The sequence below is a fragment of the Peromyscus leucopus genome, chromosome 4, assembly GCF_004664715.2.
Source record: "Peromyscus leucopus breed LL Stock chromosome 4, UCI_PerLeu_2.1, whole genome shotgun sequence".
NCBI classification, from domain to species: domain Eukaryota; kingdom Metazoa; phylum Chordata; class Mammalia; order Rodentia; family Cricetidae; genus Peromyscus; species Peromyscus leucopus.
The window spans coordinates 51,609,042-51,622,339 of record NC_051066.1 but is presented as its reverse complement, the minus strand read 5'-3'; the positions used below and the strand labels follow the sequence as shown (position 1 = coordinate 51,622,339).

The 13,298-nt window shown below is 40.8% G+C and overlaps 1 non-coding gene across 1 annotated transcript; it reads right to left on the bottom strand.

The window, feature by feature from the left end:
• Nucleotides 1–12,906: 12,906 nt before the first annotated feature.
• LOC114700840 lies at nt 12,907–13,013 on the bottom strand. The gene has a single exon (XR_003735740.1). It is a non-coding gene; the product is annotated as a U6 spliceosomal RNA (small nuclear RNA).
• Between the last annotated feature and the right edge of the window lie 285 nt (nt 13,014–13,298).

Sequence of the window (13,298 nt, the reverse complement as noted above, 5' to 3'; positions counted from 1 at the left end):
CTTTGACGTCTTGATATGCATTCTTATGGACATGTAGTCAATAGCAGGTCTGTTGAATCATATAATAGCTCTATTTTTAATTTTTTTATTAACTTGTATACTATTTTCCATAGATGATAAAGCATTTTATATTCCTTTCTTTTCTTTTCTTTTAATTTTTTGAGACAGGGTCTCTCTACATAGCCCGGGCCAACGTGGAGTGCACTATGTAGATCAGGTTGGCCTTGAACTCACAGACATCTGTCTGTTTCCCGGGTGCTGGGATTTAAGGCGTGTACCACACTGCCCAACCCTCTGCTTGATTTTTAAAATAAGTTTCTATTATTATGTTTTTTATTGTTGTGGTTGAATTGCAGAAATTTCATTCCTACTTTGGAAATTAATCATTTATCAGGTATTCAGTTTGTAAATATTGTATACCATTTTTATAGGTTGTCTCTTTTTCTGTTCTTTATGTCTTTCTCTGTCCTTCTTTATGGAAGTGGTACCATGAACATAAAGAAACTGATAGTGTCTCCTTATCAACATATCTCAACATAGAAATGAATGGAAAATGACATTGTTTTGCAGCCCAGGATGATTGGGCATCGACATGCTAGCACAGGAAAGGGAAGCAGCAGGAAGAGCTCTTCCTGGTGAAGAGCACAGCAGACTGTCCAGCTGTGCTGATGAAAAAAAAAAGAACTTGAGTGTAGTTAAGCTCAAAAATTCAAAGTAGTATAATTTACAGAAAACACAGAGGACTGTTTATTTAAAGAAATTTATCAGCAAAATCTAGTTAATGGGAAACTTTAGAGACAATCTTATTACATTTTTTTTCTTAAAAGTTACACTTATTTGTGGGTGTACATATGTGTATATGCACATGTGGGCATGCACACACCTCAGCACCTATGTCAAGGTCAGAGGACAGCTTATAGGAGTCTGTACTCTCCTTCCATGCTGTGGGTGCTGGGGCGGGAACTCAGGCAGGAGCTACCTGAGTTACCTTTACCAGCTGAACCATCTCACTTACCACAGCCCAATGGCTCTATCAAAAAGATTGCAAAGAAAAAAGAAAAGGGAGGATCTCTGAATAAAAAGATAAAATACTGGGGCTGGAGAGACAGTGAAGAGCACTGATTGCTCTTCTTGAGAACCTGGGTTTGAATTCCAGCACCCACATGGAGGCTCAGAGCTTCTGTAACTACAATCCCAGAGGTATGACACCTCTTCTGGTCTCGGCCAGCACCTCATGCATGTGGTGCACAGACCTCCAAGCAGGAACCCCCCCCCTCAACACACATTACAAAACAAAAAAAGATGTGATGCAAGACCTACAGGCAGGAAAAAACCCCACACACATTGCAAAAGAAAAAGATGAAAGACAAAGCCCAGCTTGGTGGTTCAAGCCTGTGATCCCAGTGTGAGAGAACGAGTCAGGATGATTGCTAGTTCAAAGCCTGCCTGGGCTATAGAGTGAGCTCAAGGTTACCCTGAGAAATTTATTGAGACCACATCTCAAAATTAAAAAAATAAAAATGAAAGTGAGGTGCAGATATATCATAGTGGTAGAATTAAACCAACTGACTGCAGTATGTGAACTAATTTTGGGAACTTGCATAATATTGTTGAGACTGGTGGAAATTTGCACACTGAATACTTCATGGCAAGACATTACTATTTTTATATGAATATAATGACATTTTAATTAGATTTTTTTAAAAAAAAGATTTATTTATTATTATGCATACAGTGTTCTGCCTGCATGTATGCCTTCATACCAGTGGAGGGCACCAGATCTCATTATAGATGGTTGTGAGTCACCAAGTGGTTGCTGGGAATTGAACTCAGGACCTCTGGAAGAGCGGTCAGTGCTCTTAACCTCTGAGCCATCTCTCCAGTCCCTTTAATTAGATTTTTTTTGTTTTTGTTTTTCAAGACAGGGTTTCTCTGTGTAGCTTTGTGCCTTTTCTGGAACTTACTGTGTAGTCCAGGCTGGCCTTGAACTCACAGAGATCTGTCTGCCTCTGCCTCCCAAGTGCTGGGATTAAAGGCGTGCGCCACCACCGCCTGGCCTTAGATTTTTAAAGGAGCTCTTCTCCTCCTTTTTTTTTTTTTTTTTTTTTTTTAAAAGATTTATTTACTTATTATGTATACAGTGCTGTGTCTGCAGGCCAGAAGAGGGCATCAGATCTTATTACAGATGGCTGTGAGCCATCATGTGGTTGCTGGGAATTGAACTCAGAACTTCTGGAAGAACAGCCAGTGCGCTTAACCTCTGAGCCATCTCTCCAGCCCTAAAGGAGCTCTTCTTAGAAAGCAAGAGACAAGGTCATACTGTGTAGCCCAGGCTAGCCTCATACTTGCAACCCTCCTGCCTTATGGAGTACTAGTGTTTATATAAGAACTCAGCTTAGATTTCTTGTATGGTAGAGATATTTGCTGAAATTTCTTCAATGAAAAGATGTGATTACTAAGATTTTCTTCAGAATAATATGGGAGGGTCTTAGTCACTGTTCTATCACTGTGAAGAGACACTATGAACAAGTCAATTCTTAAAAAAGAAAGACTCTAACTGAGGGCTGGCTTACAGTTTCAGAGGGTTAGTGCATTATCATCATGGCAGGGAGCGTGGAACTGGAGCAATTGCTGAGAGCTACATCCTGATTGGCAGGCAGAGAGAAAGAGAGAGAGAGAGAGAGAGAGAGAGAGAGAGAGAGAGAGAGAGAGAAACACTGGGTCTGGTGTGGGCTTTGGAGGTTTCAAAAGCCTTTTGAAATCTCAAAAGCCCATCACCAATGACACACTTCTTCCAGCAAGGCCACACTCCTAATCTTTCTAATGCTTTCAAAAAGTGTCACTCCCTGGGGGCCATTTTTATTCAAATCACCATAAGGAGAAAGGATAGATGGGTGTAGAGATGGCTGGTATAAAATGGTATGATAATAACCAAAGCTAGATGATGTGTCCACCTAATGCATTACCTAAATTTCTGAAATTATCCCCAGTAATAAGTGTTTCAACATGTTACCAGATACTAAATGTATTTTTATTTGACTTCTCATTAAGCTAAAAATGAAAAGGACTAACAGCATTTACACTGATGAGATTTGAAGCCATTATAAATCTTGTTCACTACCAATGGCCATCTAAAGTCAAATATCACTTTGGAAAATCTTTACAATGTTGAACATACATCTACCCTACTATCCAGACTTTTATTGTTGTTGTGCTGTGATACAAAACGAGTAAACATGCCAGACATACATTCAACCATGTAGCTAAATCTTCAGTCCTGTCCTTAAACAGATTTTAACAAGAAAGCCTGTAGCCATGCTGCCCCTGATGTCTTGTTTTCAAGAAGAATTTCCCTTATATACTACTGGGGCTGTCTTTCTGTATGCTGTGAATATGTGTTGCTCCCATTGGCTAGTAAATAAAGTTCTTTTGGCCTATGGCAAGGCAGCTTAGAGGCAGGTGGGAAATCCCATGACAGAGACAGGAAGAAGGAGGAGGGAGACACCAGCACCACCAGGAGAAGCAAGATGTGAAAATACCAGTAAGTTACAGCCATGTGGCAACTTATAGATTAATAGAAATGGGTTAAGTTATAAGAGCTAGCTAACAAGAAGCCTGCCATAGGCCATGCAATTGGTAATTAATATAAGCCTCTGAACGATTATTTTATAAGCAGCTGTGGGACCTCGGTGCTGGGTGGGACAGGAGAAAACTTCTGACTACGATAAACAACTCTACCCACGATGCTCATATCTCCTTGTCAATGCCAGTGCAGGTCCTATTACTTTTATCTTAAAATTTATTTTTTTATAATTATTGTGGGTATGTATAATGTTTGGGTGTATGCATGCAGATTATGTATGGCATGGCTCAAAGGGAGGACAAAGAAAAACTTTTAAAAATCGATCCTCTCCCTCCATTGTGGGTCCTGGGTATTGAACTCAGGTCTTTAGGCTTGCATGGAAAGCATTTTTACCCCCACTACACGCCCCCCTCCCTGCCCATCTTACTTGCCCAAGGCTATTAGATTAAGGGCCATCTCAGTAATACTTCCTCTGGATAATTTTCAAGTCCTGTATTATATGTCCACCTCAAATAGGCTGACTATTTCTCCTCTGTGGTCTTACAACACTCTGGACATAACTTCTATTGCTTCCTCATAATGCTCTGAAATGATCTGTAATGGCTCCATTCTCCCACCAGACAATGAAATTTCTGAGCACAGGATTAAGTCTTACTCATTTTGATATCTTGGCTGCAACCAAACAATCAACAAATTCATTTGTATTCTGACTTTTCCATTCTTCTCCTCATCAATGAGCTCAGAGGACCAGGCAGGATGATTTATAATGTGTGGTTGAAAGACAAATATGGGAAATAATCCCATTTGAAGGCTGATTTCCATTCTAGTTAATTATCAGAGTCTAAGATGCTCAGACTTGGGAAAACAATTACAGGTAATCTAATTTAACTACCCACCTGACAGTTGGAGACCTTTCGATGTTTCTCTGAGTTGAGAAGCCCAGAACAGAATACAGTAATGATGATAGGAAAGGGAGTCTCCTTAGTTCTCTGGAGAATCTGTCATTTCTACTTTCTTCTGGTTCAGGATACTATGTGCGGAAATAATGCAACAGAGTTATTTGAATCAGAACACACATGTTTACATACAGATGCACATATAACCAGCTACATGCTGTAAGTTTAAATTTGAAAGTTGCTTAAAATAATGAATGGCAAGCAATTACCTAAAATGTTAAGTGCAAGTTGGGGACTGAGACAGTACCCAGAGAGAAAATTATTTGTAATTTGAAGTTAAAACCATCTGTCAAAGAAGGGACTCAGAGCAAAAGGAAAGAAATTGGTAGACTCCACAGATGAAGGCAGAGGCTGAGAACCCACCCTGCAAGTGGCAGCCAGCTGGAACCAGCAGTCCAGGCACCATTTTGCTGATAAACAGAAAAAGCAGACTATGAACCTTGGGTCAATTGTGGAACCTTGGGTCCACCGCAGTGACTTCAAGTATCCTGTTGGTCTCAGAGTTTTGGGAGCTCCCGAGGTCAAATCTTCTATTACAAAGTAAAGGATTGCCATGCTAAAAGCAAAAAACTTATTTTGTCCAGAGGCAATCTGATGCATCAATGTAAAGCCATTTTGGTTTTTTCCCCCCAAGCTGAGTTGAAACTAGTCTTTCTGGCTGTTTTTGATTCTAGTGTTAGCCCTGGGCTACATAGAACAAGTTTTAATCACCTGTCCATTGATATCCTTTGATTCTTTCTAGGCAGTCTGGTTATGTGATCAGAAATCTTGGAACTCATGAACACTGTATGCTTCACATACCATTGGCATGTGACACCGCTTCACAAATGGAAGCCTCTGGAGTGCTGGGTCTCCAAGGCATGTGTTACCACGTGTAGCTCTGTAACCAATTTTGCAGTAACACAAACATATCACTTTCAAAGGAGTGTCTAAAAGTGTGTGTACTTAACTATGGTTGGTTCACAATGGAGCAACTGGGGCAAATTGAATAAGAATTCATGCAGTAGTGTACTTAATGAACTGACAATAGAGGAACTTCATTAAAACAAATCGGAACATTGTGGTGGTTTGAATGTAATTGGCCCCATAAGCTCCTAAGGACCGGCATTATTAGGAGGTGCGGCCTTGTTGGAGGAAGTGTGTCTGTGAGGTCTCCTATGCTCAAGCCACTCCCAGTGTCACAGTCTATTTCCTGTTGCCTGCAGATCAACATATAGCAGCTTCTCCAGGACCATATCTGCCTACATGTTGCCATGCTCCCTGCCATGATGATAATGAACTAAACCTCTGAAACTGTAAGCTGATACCTCAATTAAATGTTTGCCTTTATAAGAATTAATCTTCATGATTTCTCTTCACAGCAATAGAAATTCTAACTAAGACATTGTCTTAGAAGAATTTGATTGTGAGCCTAGCCTTTAACGGCTGAGCTATCTCTCCAGCCCGTCTTAGAAGAATTTGAACTTGGCAGGGCAGGGACGTAGAGATGGATCAGTAGTTAAGAGCACTTGCTGTTCTTGTAGGTGACTGGAGTTCAGTTCCCAGAATCTGTGTCCAGCAGCTTACAACTGCCTGTAATTCTAGCTCCAGGGGTCTGACACCTTCTTTTGGCCTCTGAAGGCACCCATCACATATACCCATGCATATACACAGAGAGAAATAAGATAAATCTTAAAAAAGTGAATTAGAATGGAAGGGTTCCATTACCATCTGGTGTTGGTTTATTGTCGTACCTGTGGTTTGAGAATGACAGTTAATAAATGGGACCTCCTGAAACTTAAAAGCTTCTGTAAAGCAAAGGACACTGTCAATAAACAAAACAGACACCTGCAGAATGGGAAAAGATCTTTACCCACCCCACATCTGACAGAGGGCTTATCTCCAAAATATAAAGAACTCAAGAAGGTAGAAATCAAAACACCAAATAATTTATCTCATTGACAGTGTTGGTCTCAGTGTCTGTGTTATTGGTATATTCAGGAAGTGGTCTCCTGTGCCAATGTGTTCAAGGCTACTTCCTGATGGGTGATGTTGCTCTGTATGCTGTGAATGTGTTGCTCTGACTGATTGATAAATAAAATACTGATTGGCCAGTAGCCAGGCAGGAAGTATAGGTGGAATAAGCAGACAAGGAGAATTCTGGGAAGAGAAAGGCTGAGTCAGGATGCTGACAGCCACCGCCATGAGAAGCAAGATGTAAAGATACCAGTAAGCCACGAGCCATGTGGCAAAGTATAGATTTATAGAAATGGGTTAATTTAAGATGTAAGCAAGAAGTCTGAGCCAATAGGCCATACAGTTCATAATTAATATAAGCCTCTGTGTGTTCATTTGGGTCTTAGCAGCTGTAGGACTGTGAGGACTCGGGAGCCGGGTGGGCACAGGAAACCTTTCAGCTACAATTTCCTACTTTCTCTTCTATCAGGTTCAGTATAACTGGATTTGTGTTGAGGTCTTTGATCCACTTGGACTTGAGTTTTGTGCAGGGTGACAGATATGGATCTATTTGCATTCTTCTACATGCCTACATTCAGTTATGCCAGCACCATTTGTTGAAGATGCTTTCTTTTTTCCATTGTACAGTTTTGGCTTCTTTGTAAAAATCAGGTGTTCATAGATGTGTGGATTTATGTCAGGGTCTTCAATTTGATTCCAATGATCCATGTGTCTGTTTTTATGCCAATATCAAGCTGTTTTTATTACTATAGCTCTATAGTAGAGCTTGAAGTCAGGGATGGTGAAGTCTCTGGAAATTCCTTTATTATACAGGATTGTTTTAGCTATCCTGGGTTTTGTTTTGGAGGAGAGCATTTTTTCAATCCTCTCTGTCTTCCAGCTCTTACACCACCCCCTTTTGCAGTGCTTCCTGAGCCCAGAAACGGTTGATATAAATCACTAAATCATCACTCGTTCTCAGCACCTTGAGAAGCCGTAAGTGTCTGCCTCCATGGAAGAGGCATCTAGAATTAAGGACGAGAGTGACAATTGTCTATGGATGTAAACACATATATTTTGGAGGTGATTTGATGCTATGTTAATTTAGCTCAACAGCAGAATTAAGTTTTCCCTTCAGTCCTGTGACATTCCCTGCGACAGATTTTAGTGGGTTTACAGTTCCAAACATGGAATGCTCCCTGTGGAGTAGGTCTCAAATCCAATCAGAGAACAGTTGGTTGTCCCCATAACAACGTGCCACTATTGCATATAGGTGCATCTTGCCTGGCAATAACCTACATGCTCTTTTAAAAATATTTTTAAAAATTTATTTTTAAGTAAGTGTATATGTGTGTGCCTGTGAACTTGAGTACCGGTTCCTGTGGAGGTCAAAGGTGTCCTACCCTTCTAGAGTTGGAGTTGTAGGCTTGTGAGCCACCCAACGTGGGTATTTAGAACTGAACTTGGGCTCTCTGTAAGAACAGCACACAGTCTTCAATTCTGAGATTTCTCTCCAGCCCCACCTACACATTCCTAAAGCTTCCTTCTGTGACAAAAATAAAGACAATGTCAGATATCATTTAACTCACTCAAAGCAGTTTAAATCAGCATTTGTCTGTGCTGACTAGTTTTATGTCAACTTGACACAAGCTAGAGTCACTAGCGAGGAGGAAACCTCAATTGAGAAAAAAAAACAAAAACAAACAAACAAACAAAAAAAAAAACCGCCTCCATAAGATTAGGCCGTAGGCAAGCCTGTAGGGCATTTACTTAATTAGTGATCGATGCAGGAGTGCCCAGTCCATTGTGGGTGGGGCCACTCCTGGTCAGGTGGTCCTGGGTTCTATAAGAAAGCAGGCTGAGCAAGCCATGGGTAACAAGCCAGGAAATAGCACCCCTCCATGGCCTCTGCAACAGCTTCTGCCTCTAGTCTGCTCTGTTTGAGTTTCTGTCCTGGCTTCCTTCAGTGATGGACTACAATGTGGAAGTGTGAGCTAAACAAACCCTTTCTTCCCCAGGTTCCTTTGGTCATAGTGTTTCAGGTCAGTGATATAAACGTTATCCAACTGAATTCCATGGCATTTGGAATACTAGAAAGCAGGAGGGGCAAGCAGTTTAACACACTGGGCTGTTTCCCCAGCACTCGATAGGTTTTAAAGCCACTTCTTCAGGTTTGAATCTGTTCCTTTCAGTCTCTGACCTCGAAGCATTCACTTCACGGTCTCACCTTTCCTTGATTTCTTTTGCTTCCCCATGCTCCTGTCGCTCTCTCATTGGGTAGCATTGGGACTGTTCTTTCTTTTGGTGCTGGGGACCAAAGCCAGGGTCCCAAGCACACTGAGCATATGTTCTACCATGGGGACCCACCTCCTACTATTGGGGAAGTCTATTGAAAGCCCAAGGCCTGTGTCCAACCCACAATGATTCCAAGGGTCCGGCATATAGCCCGGGTGACTGTCTGAGATTGCAGGGTACAACCCCAATAGAAAAACTGCTGTATGTCTTTTCCGCAGTGGACGAAGCTGACTTACAGAGAGCTTGTATGTCTTGCTATGTATGGTGGGTAGAACCAAACCATGCGCTCAGGCCAACCCTAAAATTGGAAGCCTCCTTAGCTTTCAATTTTAGGATAAAACATTTGAGAAGTGTTGTCATTTTGTGTCTAAAATATCACCAAAGAATATTTGTGTCCACGTGAAAATAAGACCATGTTCTTGTTTGCCATTCTGGTAAAGAGAATGATTTTCACTTTTGATGATATTTCATTCTTCCTTTTGGCCTTAAGTGAAAGTGATTTAATTTTGAATGAAGACAAAATGCCATTTCTAAACTGCTGATATCTGATTGAACTGGCCTTCGTGTGTCAAGAATACTCACCAGCAACTCAGGATACCGTGCAAAGCAGTGGGCTGCTGCGGCTGTGTAGGGATTCGATCAGTGCTGTATGATCCAAATATTTCTCTGAATCACCAGAAGTTTGGCTGAGCACTTTTTTTTTTTCTGACAGAGTTTTTCTGTGTAACAGCTCTGACTGTCCTGGAATTCAATTTGTAGACCAGGTTGGCCTCAAACTCACAGAGATCCTCCTGCCTCTGCCTTGAGTGCTGGGATTAAAGGCGTGCACCACCACTGCCCGGCTTGGCTCAGCACTCTTAACCCATGCCGTTCTCTATGCATTCAGGAATTACCAAGTCAACTGATTCCTGGAGAGTAGAAGAACACCGTTGTCTATTGCAGTGTGACAGATTATCCCCAATCCAGAAAGCTCTTTATGACATCTCATGGTTTTGAGGGGCAAGCTGAGCGAGCTTTGCTGAATCCACAGTCTAAGTGAGATCAAGCAAGACTTCTTACAGCCTTCAGATAGAGGCCAGGCTGCTCTGGAGAATGGAATACAGCTTTCCCATGTTTGGATAGTGTCAGGGTAGAGATGGAAGGCAGGATCCCGTTAAGACTGTTCACCAGGCATGTTACTGAAATGTGGCCTCTCCAGCATGCTGGTCTCAGGAAAAAGAAATTTACATTTCTTTTTCTTTTTAAAAATGTGTGGTGTAACATGCCAGTTTCTCTTTGTATGTCTTTTATTGTGTGACAAAACATACTTTACATGAATTTTGCCATTTTAGCCACTTTTAGGTATCAGTTCAGTGGCATTAATTACACTGACAGTTATTCGAACATTTATTTCAAAACTTGTTCCTTATCCATACAGAGATTCTGTAACCTATCTTAGTTACTTTACTATTGTTGGGAAGAGACACCATGGCCAAAGCAGTTTATAGAAGAAATTATTTAGTTGAAGGACTGCCTTACAGTTTCAGAGGTTGAGTTCATGACCCTCTGAGAGTATGTATGTGTACCACATGCATACAGGAACTCATGGCGCTCAGAAGAGGTGTCAGAGCCCAAGGAATTGGAGTTATAGATGGTTGTGAGCTGATATGTGGGTGCTGGGAATTGGATCTTCTGTGAGAACAGCAAATACTCTTTACTGCTCAGCCATCTTTCCATCTCCCCAGACTAGGCTTTAAATAGCCTCTTAAAAAGTATAGACCGGGGGCTGGAGAGATGGCTCAGAGGTTAAGAGCACTGACTGTTCTTGCAGAGGTTCAATTCCAGCAACCACATGGTGACTCACAACCATCTATAATGAGATCTGGTGCTCTCTTCTGGCGTGCAGGCATACATGCAGGCAGAGCACTGTGTACATAATAAATAAACACATCTTTAAAAAAGAGTGCAGATTGCCTGAGAGAAGGAGAAAAGAGAAGCTATGCCAGTGAACAGGGGTAACTGCAGAGTAGATAACAATAAGGGAAATGGGGGCCGTGGTGATGTCTCATGATTTTCTTATCCAAAATCATCCATTTAATATATTTAATGCGTCATCAAATATTCAAAAGTACTTATCGAAATACATAAGCCATTAAAAACACCCTCTCCCCGTCTTTCAAAGAACAACACACACACACAAACCCGAAATGGATTAAGCCTGTGATACAAGCCAGTAGGCAGCGAACACTGTGTTAATTTGGAAGCCTCCCATATGTCATCCTAACACGAGAGAGTGCGAGCTAATGGCCCTCTTGTCACAGCCCGGGTTGGGTGATCGCTGGTGTCACAGCCCCTTTCCGGCTTAATTGTGCACTTCCTTGCTTCCTTCAGTTTCTGTCTGTCAAAACAAAAACATGTTTATGCTGGTGCAAATGAGTGTAAAAAATAGTTAGTGATGGGATGGTTTTATACACTGGAAATATCTTTGTTTTTATTTTAAGTTTTCACAGTTCTATGAATCACACCAGAGCCTTGCCGACACTAGGCAAATTCTCTGCCATTGAGCTACATCGATAGATCTGAAATATTTTAAAAAATCCAAACAAAGCATACATATATGCTCTTTAAGATTATCAGTGGGTCCTCCACTGCTCTGGATAATAATTTATTTTTCAAGTTAGATTCAGAGAAAAAGGTTTCAATGTGGGCATTCAAGCCATGTACAATGTGTCATTGTTGAAATGGATGTGAAAAGCAGAGGGAACCAGCTTTGAAGAAATTAGTGAAGTTGCACTGAGAACAGTGAAGTGTATCATTTACTCACCACGTAGCAATCTCGGAATGCACTGTGGGCCTGATAGCTCAGCGAAACAGCCCACATTTCCTACAGCACATTTTTCCTTGTATAACATACCTAAGTAACTGCGCTGTAACAATCTGAAATTATTTAAGGTATTAAGTTTATGGAATCAGAATCTTTTGAAAAGATGTCTAAATGTTTGATTATCTACAAAGTTTTTTATTAGGAAAGGTTGAAAAAAATCGATAAAACTTCACATCCTTTAAATCAGTGTTAATATTGGTACACTTGAGAATGCGGACAAACAAAATAGACATTCGTTCTTATAAATCCTGATAGACAAAGACCAGCTTCTTCACAGGCACTCTTGTTTCCATGTTCAACACAACGAAAAGTATTTAAGAATTTGGGGATAACGATATTATTAATTTAACATTTGGAGTGGCAAAAATGTATACATATATGGAACTTTTAGTTTTGGGCCATACACGTCAAGATAATAGAACATAATAAGATGACTTGTTATGTTAATGATGGAACAAATTTTATATGCTGGAAATATTAAGAATATTAATATTAAGAATAAATCAAATGTAACTATCCTGCTCTATGATTCAGAAGTTCTCCCGCTCCTTCTCTTCTTCCTCCTTCTTCCTTTTGTTAAAGAATATAGCAAAAATAACTGTTATCCTTCCTTTCTTTGGAGACAGGGTCTCACTCTGTACTCTGTAACCCAAGGCTGACCTCAAATTCTCTGCAACCCTCCTCTTACCTCAGCCTCCCAAGTGCTGCGATTATAGGCCTGAGCCACCAGAGGCCGATAATCTGAGGGGCCCTCTGTGAAAACATAAATTATAATTGTTTATGAGTATAAGGAATTCTGGTTATTGCCAAACTGCACTGGGGGAAAAAAACCCATGAAGTTTCAACACTACAGAAAGAACTGTAGGCAACTGAGGAAAGCTGGGGGCAGGAGAGGGGTTCTCCTCCAGGGGAGAGCACCCCAAGTCGTTGTTCAGTGCCAAATGGTCAGCCCTGAAAACATACCTACAAGTAGTACTATACAGACTGGGTAAGTAATATTTAAGAATATATATGTATGCACATATGTGCATGACATTAGTAGTTAGTCAAATGCAGTGAATTCGGAGGAGAGCAGGGAGTATATGGAAGGACTTGGAGGGAGGAAAGGGAAGGGAGAAATGGTGTAATTATTTAGGATCTCAAAAATAAAAAGAATTCTGGCTATTTGGTTCTCGTTAGATAGAAACTTATGGCGTTTGCCTCATCTCTGTGTTAGATTTCATATATTTACAGTAACTCCAGTGAAATTATTCAGATCTGTCTTTTTTATTTTATTAAACACGCAACAGTTCATGGATTTGCATGTCATCTTTGCACAGGGACCATGTTAATCTTTTCTGTATCACTCCAGTGTTAGTATGTGTGCTACTGACGCCAGCCCAGATCTTCTCTTGGTGGTCTGCTTGACCGCTCTTTTACTAGCTGTTTCTTTCAACACTAAAAAAAATTGCGAATTAAAAATTTCAATGTCGGGGCATGGTGGCACACACCTTTAATCCCAGTACCATGGAGGCAGAGGCAGGCAAATCTCTTTGAGTTTGAGGCCAGCCTAGTCTACATAGTGAGTTCAGGGCCAGTCAAGGCTACACAATTGCAATACATTTTACCCTATTTATTTTACTTCTGATTTAATATGCTATACTATTACCTAATATTATAACATTAA